At 43.1% G+C, this 12,354-nt stretch overlaps 1 long non-coding RNA gene and 1 pseudogene across 1 annotated transcript in view; one reads left to right on the forward strand and one right to left on the reverse strand.

The window, feature by feature from the left end:
• Positions 1-2,582: 2,582 nt before the first annotated feature.
• LOC115286350 overlaps positions 2,583-12,354 on the reverse strand; it is a 17,028-nt gene continuing 7,256 nt past the window's right edge. The window contains exon 2 of the long non-coding RNA XR_003906014.1: positions 2,583-3,057. This is a non-coding gene — a long non-coding RNA (uncharacterized LOC115286350). The remainder of the gene's footprint in view (positions 3,058-12,354) is intronic.
• Positions 11,576-12,354, forward strand: part of LOC115286349 — a 1,297-nt pseudogene continuing 518 nt past the window's right edge.

Below are 12,354 nucleotides of genomic sequence, written 5' to 3' on the forward strand. Positions count from 1 at the left end.
AGTAGTATCTTAGCTCAATGGCTATTATTTTAATTAAAAAGATTTTTAATGTTCATTTATTTTTGAGAGAGAGAAAGGCAGAGAGACACAGAATCTGAAGCAGGTTTCAGGCTCCAAGCTGTCAGCACATAGGGCTTGAACCCACAAGCAGTGAGATCATGACGTGGGCCAAGCAAGACATCAAAGTCAGATCCCCAACTGACTAAGCCCCCCAGGTACCCCTTGATGGCTATTAATTATTAACAGGGCTAACAGAAGTGTATTAAGCTTCATATGGCCTTATTTTATTATTAAATATTATATTTGTAATTTTAAGAATATTTTAATGTGAGGAATGACCATATTTGCAAATCTATTTTACCCCATGGGGTTGCACAGTAAACCCCAGGAGGGTGCTGTAGTAGACACTGGCTACCATAGAATGGGTATCAGAGAAGACTTCCTGGAGGAGGTGACCTTTTGAGCTGTCGTCTGACTATCAAACAACTGTGGGCTATGCTGCTGTCAGGAGGAAGGGTAATGATAAATGGGATCAGCTTCTGCACACAAATTCTTTAGCAAATAAATAAACAAGAGGATGACAGAGGATGACACACATCTTTAACAAGTAAAATATGTAAATAAACAAGATACTTTTGGAGGATCCACCATAGCCAATAGGTTGCCTGAACACCACTGTAACATTATGCATGCATCTTCCCCCAACCCTTTTTCAATGTTTTTTATTTTTTATTTTTGAGACAGAGAGAGAGAGACAGAAAGACAGAGGAGGGGGAGATGCAGAGATTGGAGACACAGAATCCGAAGCAGGCTCCAGGCTCCAAGATGTCAGCACAGAGCCCAACACGGGGCTTGAACTCACGCACCGCAAGATATGACTGGAGCCAAAGTCGCACACTGAAACGACTGAGCCACCCAGGCGCTCCTGCCTCCACCAACACTTTTTCAAACTGTTTCCACACTTGGCTTCTTTTCTCAGATCTCTGATATAACCAACTTCCCAGGACAGAGTGCCATGCTTCTGATCTTCCTGTAGGGATGACCTTTGGTGCAGGGCATAAATTTTTTTTTTTTTTTTTACTAAGGACTGCAGTCAAGAATGTCACTCATCCAATCTTTGTGACACCTATGAGATTTTTGCTTGTTTTACTGTGAAAAAAATTTGATTTCTCTTGCTTTACTCGCTGCATTGTATTCAACTATTCTAAGTAGGTGGGGAAGAGTGGACGGTGGGCTGGGTGACCGCAGGGAAGTTGGATATTATGGGAGGGCAGAGTGGAGGCTTGGTTTGGGGCAGTTAGAGAAGGGGAAGGGCTGGGTGCGGGGTGGGCAACACGGCAGCCTAGAAGGAGATTGGAGAGGCAAGCAGGAACCCGGGTGTGAAGGAACTAATAGTTCACAGAAAGGGTTTGGACTTGGTTCCAGGAGAAAATGGATTTGTTAAGAGGGTAAGTGTACAGAAAAAAGCAGGGGATGCCTGGGTGGCTCAGCTGAATAAGCATCTGACTTCAGTTCAGGTCATGATCTCGTGGTTTGTGGGTTTTAGCCTCGCTGAGCCCCACATCGGGCTCTGTGCTGACAGCTCAGAGCCTGGATCCTGCTTCCCATTCTGTGTATCTCTCTCTATCTCTCTGCCCTTCTCCCCCTCTCTCTCTGCCCCCTGCTCATACGCTTTCTCTCTCAAAAACAAGTAGACATTAAAAAAAATTTTTTTTAACCCCATATATTCTTATTTGTGGAGAGGAAATGAAACTATATTTATTTAACAAGGGGAAAATATACCCAAAAATTTTTATCTAGACAAAAAAAGAATTTTTTCTTTTCTATTTGTTCTAGGCGATTCTACTATATTTTGTTTATTCAACTAGACTCCAATTAGTCACTTTACTTTAGATCCATTTTTTAAAAAGGTGTTGGTGTTGGGACGCCTAGGTGGCTCAGTCGGTTGAACATCCAACTCTTAGACCAGGAGATGATCTCTTGGTGGGTCATGAGATCGAGCCCTGCATTGGACTCTGAGCTGAGTGAGGAGCCTGCTTGGGATTCTCTCTCTCCCTTTCTCTCTTCGTCCCTTCTGAACCTACAGTCACACACATTCTCTCTCTCTCAAAATAAATAACCATTAAAAAAAATAGTAAGATGAAAGAAATGGTATTAAGGCTTGGACTCAGCAGAAGTTGCTATACTGGTTTTCCAAGCCCAAGATCATTCTGGAAAAAATGAGTCAGAGTAGTAAGGAGGCTCAGCAAGAAACTGGAGACAATGAAGACTCACATACGGAGCTGCGATAGGAAGAATGAATTGGGTGGAGAGGGACAGGGAACCCCAAACCGAATCCCCAAGCAGGCACTGCTCACACCCCCACAGGGACAGCCTCCCAGGTCTGACGCCACAGTCTGGAGACGGTGCCGGTTTGCACAGAAGCACTGAGCCCACAGAACCTGGGCCAGGGTGCGAGAGACAAAAGGGCAGCCGACCCTTGAGGATAGTCAGCATTTTCCAGGGTGACATAATACACGACAAGTGCCATGTAAAATTCTCTAATGTCCACACTGAAAAATAAAAGGAAACAACAGGTGAAATTAAATTTAGAAATACATTTAATTTAACCTAATATATTCCAAATGGGATCATCTCCACGTATGATCGATATAATGAGATCGTTTACGTTCTTTTTTTGGTTTTGTTTTCCTACAAAGCCATCCAAAGCCAGCCTGTCTCTAGCACATTTCAGTTCGCACTGGCCATATTTCAGGGGCTCAAAGCCGTGGTGCTGCCTGAGTGCGTTAGGGGCTGGGTTTAAGCAGCCCGTTGCGGTTATTAGGCCAGACTTCTCTCTGGAGAATGCCATAGAACGGGTTCCCCAGCCACACTCTGGTTTGAAATAGAGGTTGCTTGTCAGGAGAAAAAAAAAAAGGTCACTTCTAGACTACGTTCATCAGAGAAATCTCCAGGTCATGCCTATTACGGAGCTCTAAACCACTTAAGTCCCAGGGGCCTTCTGCAGATCGGACCTTGTCCTCGAAGCCACAATCCTGTCGGGAGAGTCGATGGCACCTGTGAAAAGACTACATCCCTGAGTCTCGCGAGACTTCCAGTCCAAATTCATGCCACTGATTTGAATCCAAGAAACGTAAACTTCAATGAGAAAAAATTTGTCATATATTTCTAGTAATCTATTCCTATTACAATAAGCACCCCCAATTCATTTTTGTAGTGTTTAATCTTTGCACACTCCCTTTGCATTGAGTTCATCTGTATGGAGAGAGAGGTGCACCTGTAAGAAAGGGGCAAGGTCACTGTGTAAAACCTGCCTAAATGTACATTATCCTGTCTCCTTAAGTTTCTTTTCTTCATTTTCCTGTCTTTGTCTTTTAGAAGAATTTGCAAGCCTTTAGATTAAGACTCAAGGACTTTATTCCCTTAAAGGGTCAAACAGAAAGACAAGAAACCTTGGGTGGGGATCAGACATCTAGAGAAAAGGGAGCTCATCCCCGCCTCCTGGCAGATGGCCTTGCCCCCGCTCACTGCACACCTCCACACCTCTACCCACCGCCTCTCACTTGATGACATTGGGGCAAACAGCCAAACCCTCAAGTTATGAAAATAAACCTGATTTTAAAATTCATTGGCAAGCAAATCGTTCAAATTTCCTTACGGGAAATCACCAGAATTCAATTTGCAGCTTACCACTTTCTCGTGAGCAAGGAAATCAAGAACCCAACATACAAGTTCTTTTGTGGGACAGGTTTATGGCAAAGCTCAGCGATTCCCAGGCAATGCTCATCCGAACTGGCCATTCCTCATCGAATCACTGCGCCATTCACAGGAATGCTATCACAGTCATCGAAAAGTAATATAAACTTCTTATTTGTTGAGGAAAGTATTAGGGCCAGAGACTTATCATGTACTAGAAAGGTTATATGTTACTTATGTCACTGGAGCTGTATGCAAAGTGCGTAAAATCCTCACCATCTTTTGCAGACAGTGCACCTCCCCTAAGTGACATCACTATTTTTGTGGGAGCAGTTGCCAGCCTTAGAATATGTTTTCTTGCTCTTCTTTCCCCTCAAACTTGATTTGTTTTATGCCTTAATACTCTGGACCATAGAACTTATCACGTTTTTTTCATACATGGTGATTGATTACTTTTCTGATTTAAATTCATACTATCTGTGATTCATATTCGATCAAATGCTCACCTTCTAAAAACTCTGTTCCATGAGGTTTTAAAATTAGCCTTATTGCAGAATAATTTGCATACAATAAAATGAATCATTTTTAAGTGTACAATTCCGCATGCTTTGACAAAAGGTTACAGTTGTGTAACCATCGCTGTAATCAAGACCTAGAACATTCTTCTCACCTCTAACATTCCCCTCATAACACCCATAACTTTAAGTGGTATTTTCTAAGTCCAGGCCGGAACTATTCCTTGCCAACCATGCAATGAGGTGGGTGAGTGGAGGATATGGGGTCATTCTATTCTAATAGTTCAAAATCTGATAATAGGCTTATTCAGATATCCTTAGCTCTAAGTACTATATGGAATGAAGGGGGAACTTATCACTATTTTATAATCTTATTATTGAAAAAACAGGGGCGCCTGGGAGGCTTAGTCAGTTAAGTCAGTCAGCCTTCGGCTCCGGTCATGATCTTATTGTTCGTGGGTTCGAGCCCTGTGTTGGACTCTATGCTAACAGCTCAGAGCCTGGAGCCTCCTTCAGATTCTCCCTCTCTCTGTCCCTCCCATACTTATGCTCTGTCTTTCCCTGTCTCTCATAATAAATAAAAACATTTTAAAAATTTAGAAAAAACCCAAAAGCGATTTGGTTTATTGCAGAAAGAATTACTTGATCAGATGATTGACACGGTCAGAAATTTCTGGCAGAATGTTGTCTCCAAACAGCTATGTAAACTTGAACTTCAAGGGGAAGAAAATTAAAAGACCAGGACAAGAATTGCATGAGATCAGTTCCCAAATCCTTACTTTCAGGTTCTGTGAGCAATGGGACTAGGAAGATGCAAATCATGTAATGTACTAGGATATAAATTAAATAATAGAAGATGTAATTCCTTAAGAAGAAAGCATTTGTTACTGCCCTTAATTTCTTTCTTTCTTTGAGGTGGGACTTGATATTTAGATACACATTTTAGGAGATCAAAATTCAATACCAGGAGCACCTGCCAAAAATTTTTAGTAGCACTATTCTTTCATCTACCTAGAATAGTAGCTAACACATAAGGCTTCCTATGCGCCTGACACTGGACTCCCCAAACCCTTGCAAGTTCCCAAGTGATAAGAACACTAGCAGCATCTTTTGTTCTAGGGAGGTGACTCTAGGTAGGCTCCTGGATGAGGGCTGGCTGCTCACCGGAAAGACAGAACCATGGTGAGAAGCTTGGAATTGTTAGCTCCACACCCATCTTCCCTAGAGAAGACAGAGGGGCGGAAAGTGGACTGAATAATTAGTCATGTCTACATGAGGGATCCTCCATAAAAGCCCAGTCGTAGGAAGATTAGAGACCTTCCAGGCTGGAAACCTAGCTATGTACCTCGAGGGTGATGTACCCTATTTCCCAAGGAAATAGGAGCTCAGGACGCTACCCTGTGGGTCTTTCCATCTGACTGTTTGTCTTTATCCTTTACCATATCCTTTCATAAACTGGCAAATGGAAGTGTTTTTCTGAATTCTGGGAGCTACTCTAGCAGATAAATCCATGAGGGTGGAGGTCAGGGGAACCTCTGATTTGTAGGCAACTTCGACAGAAGTTCGGAGGAGCCCGGGGGACCTACAACTTGCAGTTGGCATCTGAGCTGGGGGGCAGTCTCTCAGCACCTGGCCCTTGACCTGTGGGCTGTGGTGCTATTTCCAGGTACACAGTGCCAGAACTGTGACCCAGTTGGTCACAGATTTGCTCAGTGGGTGCAAACCCCCTACACATTTGGTGACCGTGGTAGAAGTGTTATGAGTGTGGAAATAGTGTAAGAGGAAAGACAAGGAAGAAAGACTCAGTCTTTCCAACACAAGTAGGTATCATTTCTGTCATCTAACTGATGGACAAACTGAAGCCTCCCTTCCACCCTCCCTCCCTTCCATCCTTCCTCCTTTCCTTCCTTCCCCCTTCCTTCCTTCCTTCCCCCCTTCCTTCCTTCCTTCCTTCCTTCCTTCCTTCCTTCCTTCCTTCCTTCCTCCCTTCGTTCCTCCCCAGTCTCTTCCTCCCTCTCTTCTTTTCTGAGCCTAAGTTGCATCATCAACGCCACTACAAGGCATCCAGAGGCAGAGATGCAGTGATGACTCCTTATCTCTTCAGGTGGCCATCGGGCACTGGGCTCTCTGCATGTGTTTGCAGTGGGTAGCGACACTGATTAGAAGGTGGCGATGGTGGCGATGACGAGGATCAGGACAAGAAAGCAGCAGCCAACACTGGTTTTGCAATGAAAAGAATCCGAGGGACCAAGAAGGTGAAACAGAGCCCTGGGTTTCAAATGCTTGGGTTTCTGTACGGAGGTGTGGAACCAGCTGGAACCCGGCCTGATATCACAGTAATTGGTACCCTGTTATCCTGCACTTGAGGTCCTAGAGTCCTATGAGAAGACCACAGAGGCAAGAGAATGAAGACAAGAAAATTGTTCAGCACAGGAGAGAGGGAAGATTCGCAAATCCTCCTGCTTTCAATGCAGTCTCACCTGGAGGGCTCCTGCAGCCCCAGGGAGCCACAAGCTCAAGGTCAAGGTGGATGCACTCCTCTGTTTAACCTTTCTACTGGGAAGGGTTCATTCTAGTAAGTGAGTGGGTGATGGCAGCAAGTGTTCCTTCCTAAGAGACGGCATCAGGTAGTCCCAGGGCCTTTGGGCCGAGGACTCATGCCTGGGGAGGGGGATCTCACTTCCAATGAGTCAATCATGTCCTGTGCTCCGGGGTGACAGGTGCTCTTTCTGCTGTTGCTGTTCTGTTCAGATGTCCAGAGCTTCCCTGCACACAGGTTTGGTCCAGTCTGCCATCCTCAAAGAAGCACCCTACCACTGGCTGGCTTCCGCCAATGCTTGCATTTTGGCAATCAGGACATGTCCAGTCACAGGTAAAAAATAATGACCAGGACAGGTGGTGATGGGTGGGGGATGGCATGAGTGTGAGGTTACCGTGACATGCTGTGGAGATCTGGGAGGGATGGCAGGGGTGGAAAACGGCTTCTTAATGCTCAGGCTCTGTGCTGAGCATTTTATATAATATTGAGCTTTGGGAATAGTTTTTACCTTTTTTTGTTTGCTTTGAATTATCTAAAATGTATAGACATGTAGAGACAACTATGTGTGTGCCTCTTGGATTTAACAGCTGGGGGCATTTTGTCATACTGACTCACATCTCTTCTGTGGTCTTTCTGGTGTCTGTGCCTTCAGGCTCTTTAGGGGGTTACTTGGGGCATCTGATCAAAGCCCAAATGCTTGCTTGCTTTCTTTTTTTCTTTCTTTCTTTTTTTCTTTTTTCTTTTTTTCTTTCTTTCTTTCTTTCTTTCTTTCTTTCTTTCTTTCTTTCTTTCTTTCTTTCTTTCTTCCTTCCTTCCTTCCTTCCTTCCTTCCTTCCTTCCTTCCTTCCTTCCTTTCTTTCTTTCTTTCTTTCTTTCTTTCTTTCTTTCTTTCTTTCGTTTATTTAGTTAGAGAGAGAGAGAGCACGCAAGGGAGGGGCAAAGAGAGAGGAGAGAGAGAATCCCAAGCAGGTTCTCTGCTATCAGTGCAGAGCCCAATATGGGGCTTGAACTAACTAACTGTGAGTTCATGACCTGAGCCAAAATCAAGAGTTAAACCAGCTGAGCCATCCAGGCGCTGCTGCAAATGCTATCATTTAAAAATAAGATAAGCACAGATGCCTGGATGGCTCAGTCAGTTGAACACCGACTTTGGTTCCTGTCATAATTTCATGGTTCATAGGTTCAAGCCTCGCATTGCACTCTGTGCTGACAGCTTATAGCCTGGAGCCTGCTTCAGATTCTGTATCTCCTCTCTCTGCCTCTCTCTTGCTTGCACTCTGTCTGTCTCTCTCAAAAATAAATAAACATTAAAAAAATTTTTTAAGAAAGAAAGGAAGGAAATTCTGATGCCTGCTACAATACGGATGAATCTTTTTTAAAATATAATTTTAATTTTTTTCTAATGTTTTATTAATTGTTTTGAGATAGAGAGAGACAGCATGAGCAGGGGAGGGTCAGAGAGAGACACACACAGAACCCGAAGACAGGCTCCAGGCTCTGAGCTAGCTGTCAGCACAGAGCCGGATGCAGAGCTCGAACCCACAAACTGGGGAATCATGACCTGAGCTGAAGCAGGACATTCAACTGACTGAGCCACCTGGCGCCCCCAACATGGATGAATCTTGAGGCTATTGCGTTGAGTGAAATAAGCCAGTCACCAAAGGACAAAGATTCATGGAAACATAAATTAGATGGTGGCTGCCAGAGGCTGGAGATAGGGGAAAATGGGAGTTATTTTTTAATGGGTACTGTTTCAGTGTTGCAAGATGAAGAGTTCTGGGCTAGAAGGGGATGATGGTTGTACAACCGTGTGAATATACTTAATGCCACTGAACTGTACACTTAGACGCGGTTAGGATGGTAAATTTTATGGTATGTGCATTTTTGCCACAATTCAAAAAATAATTAGATGAGCAAGCAAGTTGAAACCCAGAGTGGTTGCTGTAAAAACGAATTAATGATGTGTTTTGCAGTTTAGTTTTAATTTCTGTTTTTGTTATTATTCATTCACATATTTGTGTTGCTAATTTTAAACATTTTTCACTAAGGTAATTTCATCCATAATCCCACAGGCATCCATTGAGCACACACGTTTTAATTTTTTCTGTGGGTTTTTTATTGTTTGCATTTTTAAAAATGTTTACTTATTTATTTTTCAGTGAGAGAGGTGCGAGTGGGGAAGGGGCAGAGAGAGGGAGACAGAGAATCCCAAGCAAGCTCTGCACTGTCGGTACAGAGCCCTAGGTGGGGTTTGAACTCACATCGGATGGTGAGATCATGACCTGAGCTGAAACTAAGAGTCAGATGCTTAATAGACTGAGTCACCCAGTCTTCTCTATCGTGTGCATTTTAATCTTTTGTTATGCCATTGAAATATGATACTTTGCATTCTCTTTCCAAAACTAGTTCTCCATATGTTAATTCGCAACTTTTATTCAAGCCTTATAATCTTAACAGTAATTTTTAATGGCCTGAGACAATTTCATTCAGTCAGTATGTCATTTGTTGATTCACTTATTTTTGGAGGAATTTTGTTAATATTTCTTTGTTTTCTTTTATTTTGTAATTCCAAATCCTGGCTATCATCACTTTTTATGTGTTTTAGTTAAATTTGTAAAAAACTGAATGCATTTTCCTACCTAAAGGTTATTTGTTTGTTTTTTTAATGTTTATTTATTATTAAGAGTCAGAGAGAGACAGAGCATGAGCAAGGAAGGGGCAAAGACAAAAGAAGACGCAGAATCTGATGCAGATTCCAGGCTCTGAGCTGTCAGCATAGAGCCTGATGTGGGGCTCGAACCCACAAACTGTGAGATCATGCGTGAGCCAAAGTCGAATGCTTAACCGACTGAGCCACCCAGGAGCCCCGTTTGTTTTTTACTTCATATGAACAGAATCCAGTTGGCTTATACTCCTTGATTTATGACATACCAGAAGTTTGTATATGGGTATTTACATTTTTAAAATTTTACTACTCCCTTCATTTATGAAACCCAGTCTCATTTCTTCTTCTTCTTCCTCTCCTTCCTCCCCTCCCCCTCCTCTACGATATCCTCCTCCCCCTCCTCCTTCTTCTCATGTATTTAATGTACATACTTCCAACTAACCTTTCATCATTTTATTTACATGTATGCATATGCCTCAAATGTATACTGTTTTTTGTTTTGAAAAACCTACTTAAATGCAAATCTCATTTTGTTCCATTTTCATTCGACATCGTATTCTTGATATCTATCCATGGAGCTAGTTAATTCCTCCTAACCATTGCGTAATGTTCTATTTTATGACAGCTCACATTTGGACAGACACCTATATGTCTACTCCCCGTTGTCTGGCAATGTTTTGCCTGCTCCCCGGTTTACATCTCCCTTTGCATTCGTGAGGTCATTTTTGTGGGGGATGCTGTCACACAGGCTTGTTACTGCCATGTCCTAGGGCATCCCGGGGACTCAGTTAATAAAAACACTACCCGGTTGTTCCCCAATGGCTGAGCTTTCTGGTATCCCACCAGCTGGGTCCAGGGGTTGTTATTTTCCAACATCTTTACCAGAGCTTAGTGTTTGGTAAGTTTCTAATATTGAATTATTGACAACCTTAAGACAGTGAAAAGTGCTTCAATTTGCTTCCCCTTGATAATTAGAGAGGTGGGACATCACTCTGGTGAGTTTTTATGTGAATTAATCCATTAATATCCTTTGTCTTTTTTAAAAAATTGGATCTCCTATCTTTCTTGCTGACTTACATATTTAGAAGTGCTGAATCTAGTGTAATTCCTTTCTGTCCTATTAGCATTAGGCTAATTAGACCATCTATGCCAAGATAGGTCGACACAGGAGCTAGATCTAAATCCCTGAACACCGCTTCTCTTGACCAGTCCAGTCATACTCTGCAAAACTTTCAAGGCTTCATCTGTCTCTATGGTCACAACTTGAAGGTTGACACCTCAGAGGAGGAAAACCTCTTTTTTCTTTCTTTTTTTTAATTTAACTTTTTACTTTAGAGAAAGAGAGAGAGCATGAGCCAGAAAGAGGGACAGAGGGTTTGTGTGAGGGTTTGTGTGTGTGTGTGTGGGGGGGGGTGGGTGTGTGTGTGTGTGTGTGAGAGAGAGAGAGAGAGAGAGAGAGAGAGAGCAAGAGAGCAAGAATCCTAAGCAGGCTCCACACTCAGTGTGCTCAGCGAGGAGGCTGATGTGGAGCTCAGTCTCATGACACTGGGATCATGACCTGAGCTGAAATCAAGAGTCAGATGCTCAACCAACTGGGCCACCCAGGAGTCCAGAAAAACCTCTTTCTCAGGAGCCCCTGCAAAAAATCTAGGGCCGAGTTTTCATTGGCTTATGCTGTGTCCTAAACCTTTCCTGACCACCCTGCTCAGGAATATGGAACACTTCGACTGACTAGGTCTTGAAAGAGCCTCCCCTTCAGCATATTATAAGATACTTCTTTTTACAGAGGATACAACTCTGCAGAGACACATAAGTAAATAAGTACATGTACCATTAAGATCGATATATTCTAGGGGTGCCTGGGTGGCTCGGTCGGTTAAGTGTGTGACTCTTGATTTCGACTCCAGGCATGATTTCACCAGTCATGAGTTTGAGGCCTGTGTTGGGCTCCATGCTGTCAGCTCAGAGCCTGCTTGGGATTCTCCCTCTTTCTCTGCCCTTCCCTGATTTGCACTTTCTCTCTCTCTCTCTTTCTAAATAAATAAATACACTTAAAAAAAAAAAAAGATGTGCTTTTGGCTTTTGGCTCGGAGGAGGTGATGGTGCAACAATCTTTAGTCGTCCTGAATCCGAGTTTGTCTGACACCAAGCACCTCCACCATGCAGACTAAATTCGACCCAACAAGATCAAAGCCGTATACCTGAGGTGCACCAGCGGCGAAGTCGGTGCCACATCTGCCCTGGCCCCGAAGATTGGCCTGCTGGTTCTGTCTCCAAAAATGGTTGGTGATGACATTGCCAAGGCAGCCAGTGATTGGAAGGGTCTGAGGATTACAGTGAAACTGACCATTCAGAACAGAGGCTCAGATTGAAGTGGTACCTCCTGCCTCTGCCCTGATTATCAAGCCCTCAAAGAACCGCCAAAAGACAGAAAGAAGCAGAAAACCATTAAGCACAGTGGAAGTATCACTTTTGATGAGATTGTCAACATTGCCCGACTGGTGCGGCACTGATCATTAGCCAGAGAACTCTCTGGGACCATTAAAGAGATTCTGGGCCAATACCATACTGTCTTAATGATGACAGCTTTGTAGTAGAGGTGAAAGTCTGGGATTGTGATGCCTCCCGTTTTGGTTTTGCTTGTTGGTGGTGTTTGCTTATTTAATACATTCTGTCAAGGACAGAAATTACATGCTGGTTTTTTTTTTTCTTTCCCCCCTAGGGAGTGTGTCTTGGGTTTTTCCCTTATTATTTTCTTTACTTTTTTTTTTCCTCTTCTTTTTATGGTGGTGGGGATGGTTATGTTTAATTGAAGTTGCTTTTACAGCACCAAAGACTTAATCATCCATTTTCTATATAAAAAGTAGCTACTTTTTTGCATGGACCTCAAGTATACTGTAGTACAGAGGTGGAATTTAAGGAAAGGTATTAAGCAGGCT

Source organism: Suricata suricatta, chromosome 3 (assembly GCF_006229205.1).
Source record: "Suricata suricatta isolate VVHF042 chromosome 3, meerkat_22Aug2017_6uvM2_HiC, whole genome shotgun sequence".
Classification (NCBI taxonomy): Eukaryota; Metazoa; Chordata; class Mammalia; order Carnivora; family Herpestidae; genus Suricata; species Suricata suricatta.